The following is an 11961-nucleotide window of genomic DNA, read 5'->3' as shown; positions in this document are numbered from 1 at the left end:
TGTGGTAGGTTCTTTTATTCATAAATAAACAAAGTTCAAACTAAGAATCATGACGGCTACTATCACTTCCTTCGGAGTTTCATAATGTCAAACCTATAGGCCTAAATGAACCCCATGATTTAATTATAATTTTTACTTTCGTCATTGAACTAATTTCCTAGTTTTATAACCAGAGTAAAACATTTTTGAAATTTAGATGTCTGAAAACCCATAAAACATACAACTGATAAATTTCATATTTTTTCTATCAATTCTAAAAGACAGCTTTACAAAACCAGCATTAAAACGCTTTTAACGTATGTAAATCAACTCAGAACATTTGCTATCGTGAAATATACGTGACAAACTTTCGAAAACATTTTAATCACGGCAAGTCCAAAAACTGCCAAACGGATGATAATCAAGATATGTCATACTCCTAGACAGGTCCTGCTTATGATGGATATAAGACGCAAGTCCAATGTCTGCCTGGATAGATGACATTACACACTCAGTCATCCTTTCAGGCAGCACCAATAGTTTTGTAATTTTGTATTTTTTTCTTTTATTTTTCTTGGACGCACATTCCTTTAGGAAGTGTGCCACTGATATAGAAAGTGTAGTTTCTGAATAAATAAATACTGCCTGTTCTACCTTTAAAACGCGGCCTAAAGTATGACGTATTTACAAGCGCATGCGTAAAGAGAAGAATATCCTGGATGACTGAGACGAGACAGATCGTTCTAAGCAAATGCAGAGCAGATGTTTTCACGTGCACCCTGCGCACGTCTCAGAGTCATTATAACAAGTCAAGATTTAAAACATTAATTAATCAACGAAAATGCCAATTAAATATTTTAAAGAATAAAAACATTTACAAACTCTGTATAGGCCTATGTTGTGTAAAGTAAGGAATCTGAAGTTATTGGAGCAATTTCAAGCAGATGAGTACAGTACAGTTTAGCAACAAGGGGAGGATATTGAAACTGATAAAATACGATACGAGCCCACCGTCGCAATAATTTCTGTTGTTGATTGATTTTCCCGTTACTTCATAACCTAAAGGCATAATATTCCATAGGTTCACTTATATCTTCCTCACATTCTGATATTTGAGATCAATTTGAGCAATTCCTTTGGGCACGATCTGGTTATAGGGACAAAAGGTAAAAGATGAGAGGTTTTGACCAATTAAATCCTCCGCGTTCCGGTAATTGATAAATTTAAAGCACTTATGGATGTGTGAATGAACTTAACAATGTTTGAAAAGTATACCCTGAACTCATGGAACTTAATCCACTCAGGAGTCTTGAAATAAACACTTGGAACACTCGACAATTCCCTTTCCGCGTGATTCCCAATCATCTGGTTAGGCCTATTATTTTCTTGATAATTGATGATAATGATATTTGAATAGGGCATGTTATATCAGATTTTAGCTGAGATTGTGAGGTTAGCTTTTGAGTCTAGTGAGGTGTAATATAATAATATGACACTTTAAAAAATTCTGCGGTTAAAGTTACGTATTTATGGGGTTAATATAGGCAGAATATATAGGCCTATTTTGACGGCATATATGATTGCAAATAAACATCTTCAAGAACACAAACTTTAGAAGTAACTTTACTATCCGTCTGCCCGGAATACCAAATAGGCAATGACGTCATAATATTACAGTACCTGGGAAATTATAGTGTTGTTAGCGTAAATAACTCTAAAAAAGCAACACAATTAACCGACAACGTACTTAGAGAATCAATTCCAAACACGTGTCATGCTTAAGTTGGTTTATTACTTTTAATTATGTATTGCTAATAAATTAATTGATTGACCTATATCGTATTCATATGTACCATGATTTATGATTTACTATTGTATATCTATGTTTTATTTCTAGTTTTAACAATTCTTTTGAACAAAATAAAAGCATGCACACGCATTAGAACGTGTTTCATAACGAGGTTTGCCACGCGTGATTAACAGATGGTTTTCCACGTACACGTGCATCTCAACTGTACTCTAAGACTTCTTCATATTCAGTTGGGAGATCGCATGTCCTTATGTTGGTGAGGCATTAACACTATTATGTTCGCAAATCATTCACCAATTTTACTAACGCCTGTGCATTAACAGTTAAGCACATGATTTGAAATAACGAATGAGAAGTTTGTGGAAAGAACCAGTGAATCATGGATGCACGTAGCGAACTTCGTTGAAAATAAACAAATGAATGCACGGAATGAAACCTCTGTAAAACAGTTGTAAGAGGCAGTCCGCATTGACTAATTAGAGAGAACGTATATAACTATAAAAATGCTACTTTGAACATAAATTGATAGCAAATATTTCTACAGTCAACAAAAATTTTGGTAAAAATATAACTTGATTCAAAACTTAAGATCTTTGAAGAAAATGCTAAAAGGAGATTTGTCGAAGTGAATACGTATTCGTTTTAGATGTGTATATGAGACAGACATACCCCTATGTTTTTGTATGAAGAAGATGAATTTCGAAACAAAATAATACTGCTTAACGTTAATGAATACTCAGATACGTAAAATTAATTATCTGGAAGTATAGTCCAAATATTTGTTGGAATACACTTTAGTGTGTGTTTGGGTCAACGTGTTACGTATATGAGTAGAGTATTAAGCAGTTTTACTGTACATGTTATATACAATAACATTCAAAAACTCCGAGAGTTAATTACAATATACAAACAAATAACAAATAAATAAAATTAAAACAGCACGTCACGTGTGTTCACCAAATGCCTGAGGCAATAAGGAATAGAAGTGACCCCCAGTCTATTTTTATTGACGAAACCAGAGACGAATATATGAGCATCAGGCTGCGGAAAGTGATCACATCATACCCATCGCTGACGCAAGCAAATGGAGAGATGACGCTATTATGGCGGAGAAACATTTCAGCAGAATGCTTTCAAAGCGAATCAATTTAGTACTCTTAGTGATACCACTCAGTATTATAAGTGAAAGGCGTGATGAAACAATCCGAGTTTTATCAGTGATTGGAGCAATAAGTAGACCTCCGTAACACGAACATGTGAGGGGGTGTCGCATATAATTAGGTTAATTTGAATGTACAACACATTTCGTAAATTAATGTTGCGGCATAATTCGTTTGGTTAGTAGTATTTTTCACCTATAGAGTATTTTGGTTAACACAAATGAAAATAATATGTAGGCTTTGCTTTATTACTAAAGTAAACTTTTTAAGCTGGTTCTGTGCCGATCCCTCCTCTGCTTTTCACGAGCTTCCCAAACTGTCTGATGTATATCTACTTTTAACTAGGGTATCAGTATAACAGTATAGTAACAGTAAAGTAAAATAGTTGTAATTATAAAACACATGAAGTATTGACCATAGTCCTACACACGCACTAGCATTGTTTATAGCCTATTCCGTTATTAAGTATGTAGACCATGATTAACAAAAGCAAGATACAAATTTTTTATTGATACGCCAAATAGTTGACAGGCTACTTCAATTTAGGGCTTTTTAGTGCGCATTTAGGGGATACCACCAACGTCTTTACCAAGTGAATACTCAAATAGCCAAACTTTTAGTTCAGCACTTTGGCGTTGCTACCGTAACATTCTCAAAGAATCAGACGTATCCAGCGACTCCTGAATGCTTATACTGAACACATTCATGTGTGAATAATACTACACATGAACAGTCGGGCATTTTATGTAAAATCGGAAGGATTAGGGATGTAGAATTGAGCCTACATTAACCCAGCATTACCGGCAAGACTACGACCAGTCGTAAATCAATTCCATGTACGCGATTTGGGATGTAACATTCCTTTAAATAAGCTATATATTTTAACATTATCCTAACGAAGGCAATGCACCTTCATTATGACGTTACATGGCATGACAGTATCATTATCCGCTATGTCATTTTCTCCAGACAGTCAAATGCATAAACGCATGAAACTGCATGAATCTTCATTATGGGTTCTTACCATGGGACATAAAATGGTATACCTAAACTACCGTTTTAATCTCGCTGGAATCTGACTGAAGTCCTTGGTAATAACTGCATCGCAAATTGAGGGCGTTCTCTTGGGAAGTAACTTCACCTATACAATAAGCGTACGCAGTGAAATGATTTTAATTTCTTTCGCTGAAAAATGATGGAGATTGTGCAAGGCTGCTTTACCAATAAACGATTGATAAACCAAATTCACACTCAGATAATGTTTGTTTTTTTCATACATAGTATAAAACATAAACAACAACAAACTAAACATTGTGGAATTAAATTCCGTTCCATCAATCGTTGTATTCATTAATAATATCAATAATCAATAATCAATTAATAATTGAAGATTTACGATTCGACCATTGAAAACAAATCAGACATTTTTTCTTCTGAAATTCTTAACCTCTTTGATAAAACGGTATCAAGATTTGATTGTCTATTAATCTACTATTAGCGGCATTAATTCCAAGAATATTTAGAGATAAACAATCTTTAAACATCATGATAAATTGTGAAGCTTTTTAACCTTTGTATAACCAGTAATTTGTATTACTTAGGAGTAAAAGCGTACTGCCGATGAGAGGCATATGATGTTGATGGGCCACGCGGTGAGTATGACGACGTTTATATAGAATTGATGATGCTGATGGCATGATACTAGTACATAGGCCTACCCCACCCGCTGGAAGTTTCATTTAGAAGTTGTCATCCTCTGTGTTTTTAATCAAGCTGTAAAATAAGGCAATTCATAGTTAGAACCGTGTATGCTCTTATCAAGGTCAGTCGACGTAGACACCACAAACAACATAGGTTTATGTTTATTGTCCTTGGACACGACGAGATACGCACATGCGCAGTTCAAACCATGAATTGGCTTATTAAGTTGATATTGAATATTGAATCGTATTCCTGTTATTTCTAATAAAAGAAGTTTATTAACTCAATATCTTATGATGTTTTTATTCATCTTTTAATCTTTGTTTTTGTGCTGAGGAAAATTCATTTAATGTGTATGATGGAATATTTATCTAATTTTATATTTCCAGTATGTAGGCACCGGCCAACATTCAAATAATAATAGCAATAGCAATAATAATAATAATAATAATAATAATAATAATAATAATAATAATAATAATAATAATAGGCTTATTAATATAATATAATGATAATAATGATGATAATTAATAATTGATCGTATAAATATTCTTATTGGAAAAAATTTAATTGCAGAGAGTTTTAATTTCAAACGAATTATGTATGGGCCTATATAAAATATCATATTAATTAATATAATATTCCCGGATGTTGGCCAAAAAATTCAGAGATGTAGAACTAAGCTATCAATTAGCGTCGTTGTTAATGCAGCGGTTTAATATTTATGTTTCACTTATCCATTGACCTATTACTGCCAAAAACGTTATCATGCAACGTGGTGCCTGTTCGACACTAATGGCAAGGTCGGGTTTTGGAATCCCAAAAGAATTCTGCCAATATCATCTTCTTCGAATAATTATGAATATGTTAGGATCATCATAGCAAGCTAGCACCCAAATGCTCAATTGCCTATCTCAGTCACATCAAACTTACTGGCATATTTGAGAAATTGATCCAACTTCACACCGAGTTTTACCTTCATTAAAAAGGTTTAACAACAAACAATATTTAAAAAAGTTTAATATAGGTGGTTATGAACAATGGGGTGATTTCGCAAACTTACGAAAACCATAACGAATACCTTAATATGGTTATCGTCATTCGTGCAAAAAAACATTCTTCAAAAACGTTTTAATTTTTTGTTATTAGAGATATTCCTCAACCTTACGAATACGATTACGTCATTATCATTATCGTCATTCGTGCCTAAAACATTCTTGACAATAATGCTGTAGGAGGTGAATATGATCCTTGATTCATGCAAAAGGCATGAATCGCCTTGTCACGGATATTGTAGGGGAAGGGTTGTCTAAGAAAATGATGACGTAACCGTATTCGTTTTCGTTGTTGTCATCTATGCCTTTATTTGCATAGATTTATTATTCAAGACAAAGCAGTTGTATATTGACAATAATCACAACCCAGTAAACACTGTCAAATTTCACAATCGCTTTAAGCATGGCACGTTTGATAAGTCGATCATCTTCAAATTAATGTCGACACAAAATAAAAATAATGAAGAAGCAATTGTACAAAGTTGATCGAATTAAATCAACGACTTTGTATAAGTCGTCAAAATAACGACAAATAAGCTCTAGTATTAATGCTGACATGTTCAATGATTTTTGTGGATTTCAAATTCTTATCAGAATAGTGATGTGTCGAGACTTGTTGTCGACATAGTGCTCAGGACAGGTGTGCCCTTAATGTTTGCAGGTAGCTGTAAATCAACAGACAATTCGATGAGCAGATAATGTTCTACTATGCAAAATAAATCCATATGAAATTAACTGTACGTGTACACATACTACGGTATATATCTATATCACATTGTTAAGTAAGGAATCTTAGCAATAGATCCACTAAAATGTATTTCCCAATTTGAACCAAACCTAGTATCCACACATTACCATTACATTATTATGTCCTTTATTCGAACACTGTATTTATCTTTCTTTGATGATTTATATATATAGATTTATATATTTATATATATTAATATGTTCATATATTTATCTATATGTTTATATATATAAATATATATTTGTATATTTATTTATATATTTATATATAATAATTTGTTCATATATTTTTTTATATATTTATATTTAAATATATATTTATACTGTCTCTTATACACATCTGAAGACCAAACCTTATACAGTATATAGATACGGCCCAGGTGTGGATGCAAATATTGGAACAAGAGCTATGCGCCTACTTGATTATGGAATGTTATTGGGCGTAAGACTGTTCCAGTAAACACAGAGTATATTTTGTCATTCTTAACGCGTGCTCTACGAGACTCTACCAGACAGCACTAGTCGGTGGTCTCATGGACTAATCGGAGATCTAAAGATACAATCTCTACTGTGCATCAATGGCGGCCCGCTGGATTTCAAAAACAGAGATTCAATAAAAATATATAAATTTCATGGCAAATGGGATAAACCCATAAAAACAACGAGCAGCCACATAAATGCAAATAATGATAATATAAAGTTTAAACGGAACAGTAGAGAAAATCCGATCAAGAATGACAAAACAAACTAAATATCCACTGGAAAAAATCCCAACATCTGCAGACGGATCCGTTTCGGCCTTCTAGGCCTCATCAGTGCAGCTAGGGTAAAGATGAAGACCAAACGTTATGACCAGCTTGGGCAGGGCCTAGGCTAGCCCGACGCTCAACTGCAGCATCGCTAATGAACCGTCAATGCCAAACCAAGGCAGTATATAGATACGGCCCAGGTGTGGATGCAAGTATTGGAACAAGAGCTATGCGCCTACTTGATTATGGAATGTTATGGGGCGGAAGACTGTTCCAGTAAACACAGAGTATATTTTGTCATTCTTAACGCGTCCTCTACGAGACTCTACCAGACAGCACTAGTCGGTGGTCTCATGGACTAATCGGAGATCTAAAGATACAATCTCTACTGTGCATCAATAGCGGCCCGCTGGATCTCAAAAAGAGAGATTCAATAAAAATATATAAATTTAATGGCAAATGGGATAAACCCATAAAAACAACGAGCAGCCACATAAATGCAAATAATGATAATGTAAAGTTTAAACGGAACAGTAGAGAAAATCCGATCAAGAATGACAAAACAAACTAAATATCCACTGGAAAAAATCCCAATATCTGCAGACGGATCCGTTTCGGCCTTCTAGGCCGAAACTTATTACACATTTTTAAAATGTTTGCTTAACCTTACCACACTTAGGCCTATCAATTTTATTTTGCATTGCGTAGAGAGCTATGCATGTACAAAGTCTACAGTAGTATGACAGTATGAAATCAGTTTCTTTCAATCGCATTCGAATTCCTAACGAAGCCCCAGTTTGTTAAGGCGTCGATATAGACAGCAGAGGGTCGCGGGTTCGAATTCCCGTTTGTGAAACCTTTTTCATACTCGCAAGATTCCTTAACGTTCAATGTGTATACATTACTTTTGAACACTACTGCACGTTTAAAATTTATTTCTTTATTGTATCATGACATACGTCTATATACATGATATATTTAAAGAGACACGTTTTTCCTCCTCAAGGTATTGCGTAATATGCAATGAATACTAGATAAATTCGAACAGTAATCGAAAGGACTTCAGAATCGCTGATGGGGACAACATTTTTGAAAAACAAGATGTTGTCTTTACGAGGTGTTTCTTCATCCCAATGATTCTATCATGTGATTTGTATTTTTCGATCGCGTATTACCGTATTCTATATAATAAAATAAATGTGGCCTAATGAGATAAAATTAAATTTTATAAGGATGTTTTCAGTATTCGATCCAACTCTGTTAATTGGGCTACTACACAACATGTGTCCATACTTCTTGCTAAGAGTACGTCATAAAGTAAAACATTACAAGTACAGGTATACACATTACATATAATATTACTTAAGCCTTAATAGTTTTTAATTGCTTTTTCACAAATATATTAATATATTTATTAGTTTTATATACTGTTTTAGTATTTGGGTAACTTAATGAATGAAGTTGTCAATTATCTGTATCAATCATTGCTGTCTTACCTTTGCTATAATGTTTATTATAATGTGTGCGGTGAACCGTGGAGATCTTTAGGTCCCCGAATCATTGCTGTTTACCTTTGCTATAATGTTTATTAATTATAATGTGTGCGGTGAACCGTAGAGATCTTTAGGTCCCCGGTTCAATTCCCATCTGCTTGTGTTTCAGATGGAGGGCTGAAACACAAGTTACAAAAGCGCACCGTCTTTCGGATGAGACATAAGCCGTTGGTCCCGTGTGCATTTATGGAACATGTGCACGTTAAAGAACGCAGTACACTCTTCGGAAAATAGCAGGGGATTGTGTCCCGGTGTACTGCCCAATCACCACCAGAAGGACCCCACTGGAAATAAGTCGTCTTCTAGACTTTCGTGGGTTATCCTTGGTGTTTACACCGAATAAATCCAATCCAATCCAAGGTATTAGTTATGTGTACGCTTCGTGCCTCTAATAAACAGGCCTATATCACTATGGCCTACTTCTAGCTGAGAAGGACAAACGTGGTAATATCTTGATTTGAGAACACTACCAACATGGGTAACAGATACCTTCTGTAAGCATCGATAATTTGTATTCTTTGTAATTTTCTTTAGGTAAATATTTGGTTATATCAGAGAAATTACAATAAAATGAGTTCATAATTATGCATTCCTGTCTTCAAATAAAATATTATATAAAGTTACATTATGAAGATATTATGACTGTAACGTACCTTGGTTTTAAAAGCCGTATGATGAATAATATCTTATACAATATTATATACAGGCCTAAAAGGGTTTTGCATTGCCTTTAAACTGCATGTTATTTGCATAGATTCAAATCAAATTTAAAATAACTATAATAGGGCCTATATAGCTAAACTGAACACTGTTTGTAAACAGATCTATACATAATGATGTATCGTTCTAGATCGGAACATGTCCACACATTGACAATCTTAGTTTGTTGGAGTTGGATTTTATTGGATTTTATTTGTATGCGGACTGCATGGCACAAAAACACCAGCCAATACTTGTATGAAAAAGCCCACTGTTCAAGCTTTAACTAATACGATATATTTTAGCCATAGAGTTTAGCCCTAAGGTTACCAATTTACCAACCATGGGTGACTGATGATTGTCTATGAGCACTAGAATGCAGCTAAGCCCCCCTCCTTGATATTGTAAGGTCCCACAAGACGACAGCGTAAACGTGTGCAAACGCTTGTGTTATGGGACATGTGTGTACTATCCAGATCTTACTCGATTGATACTACGGAAAGGCCATATATGCCTTGATTTATAAATCCGTGTGGCCTACATCATTGACATACATAAAAATACATAATCGATGGTCGAATGAAGGCTATAGACACCCATATTATGATGTAGACGTGACTTAATAAGTGTGACACAAGCAAGATTATGGATTTATTTTTGCAAAATCGTGAGCAATTTAACAAGTACGCTTAAAGCGACAAGCAGTTTTCATCAATCTTGTTATGCATTCCTTTCAGAGTCCTATCGAACTTGTCGCTCGTCTTTGGGAACTCATAAAATAAGGGACAGCGTTTGGGACTAACGCCTCAGGCTTCAGCCTATTTTAGGTCCTGCTGGAGGTACCGATAAGACATTAACCTGGTTGCTACATTTGAATGTTGTACAAACCCGTTTTCTATTCTCACTCTGTCAACTTCAGCTAAGTGAGGTGGCAGCAAAATTGAGATGAATTTAGTTTCATTTTGAAATTACTAATCCAACTCGCGAAAGTGTAGATTTTACAACTGATAAAGTGTGAGAAATACCGGTAATGTATTCTCAAATTTCAGAAAGCGTTATCATTATACATTAATCTCGGTCGAGTTTAAAATTATGGAATGTGCATTTCATATCATTAACAATCCATTTGATAAAAAGAAACCGTTCAGAATAATGTACAAATTCATATGATTGTAGAATTTCAATGAACTTTTCAATTTTGTTTAATGGTTTGGTCATTAGTTATTCAACTATAATTAGGTCTTAGTCTATTGGTCTATTACCGTCAATGAAACATGCTAAAATGTATAGATTTGTGAAGTCAGATACGCTTATCTACATAAACATACGTGCATTCAATTAACGTTATTTATCAACATGAACTAAATATCTACGGATACCATTGTGCCCACAGCACTTTTGATTCCAGAAAATGTATTACAACCAGTATGAACACATTAGGCCTAATCGTGCCATGGTGACATTTGTAATACTATACAAGACATCAAAGGGAAGCTATCTGACTGCTCAGCGAGCGCGTATCGTACTGGATGTAAATATACGCATTACTTTCAATCAATCAAGAACGAATAACACAGGGTGTTAATATTTTCATCAGATGGAATGGATTGTTCGGGATCGATTTTAAATTCTGACGTCATCTCGTGATATAGTCATTCTAAGCAATATTGAAATAATCTGATTCCGATCAATCCCCGAGGTATGATAAAAATAATTGGATACAAATAATTTGTTACATTAGGCCTATTACTAAATATTTCGTCGATTTTTTGTCATTTGAATGCTGGAGTGTACAGTCAACAATTATCTTAAAAACCAGCACGGCTCCACTCAGAACTTAACCTGGTTTCGGACTGACAGACTGGTTCGTTCACTGACATAATTTGAACATTTTGCACAGGTTACTGCGCCGATTCGCTCTTAATCCCGTTTTCTATATTGCGATGTATCTATATTGCGATAGAACGCACATCACAGTTTGAGATTTTTACACTTCGATGCGGTAAAATAAGTGACTTCGAAAGATTTAATAGCATAACGATAGATCTATTCTTCCAAAATCAATTTTAGAAATGAAAAACGCGTTCATCTAATTCGTTACATGTATAGCCGTATTTTAAAATTACTAAACTGAATAGAATCTTGTTGGAATGATACTAAACTGTCTTAAAGATTTTCGAAAATGTGCACAGCAGCATAATATTGTGCAATTACAAATTGTTGAGCACAGTATCATGTTTTGACGGGTTATTGGAAAGGGGAAAGTTACATCGCCCCAGAGGGGAAAAAAAACAAATCTGCGGCGCCTAAGTTCCGACGTCCTTAAGTAATCTTGGTGATAAATGCTCCTAATTAAGTTTTCTTTTGGGTTGGCAAACTGCAAATCATGAGCACTATCATAGGGGCCCATGGGGTTTTTTTTTTTTTAAAGCAAACTAAAAGCGGTACTTAAGCATGGTTTCTTATATATAACACAAACACACACACCCGCACCCCTACCCCCAACAC

The sequence above is a fragment of the Anneissia japonica genome, unplaced genomic scaffold (assembly GCF_011630105.1).
Source record: "Anneissia japonica isolate Jap-2015-1 unplaced genomic scaffold, ASM1163010v1 scaffold288189_len579620_cov203, whole genome shotgun sequence".
In the NCBI taxonomy this organism is placed as follows: Eukaryota; Metazoa; Echinodermata; class Crinoidea; order Comatulida; family Comatulidae; genus Anneissia; species Anneissia japonica.
Note: the sequence above shows the minus strand (reverse complement) of the source record.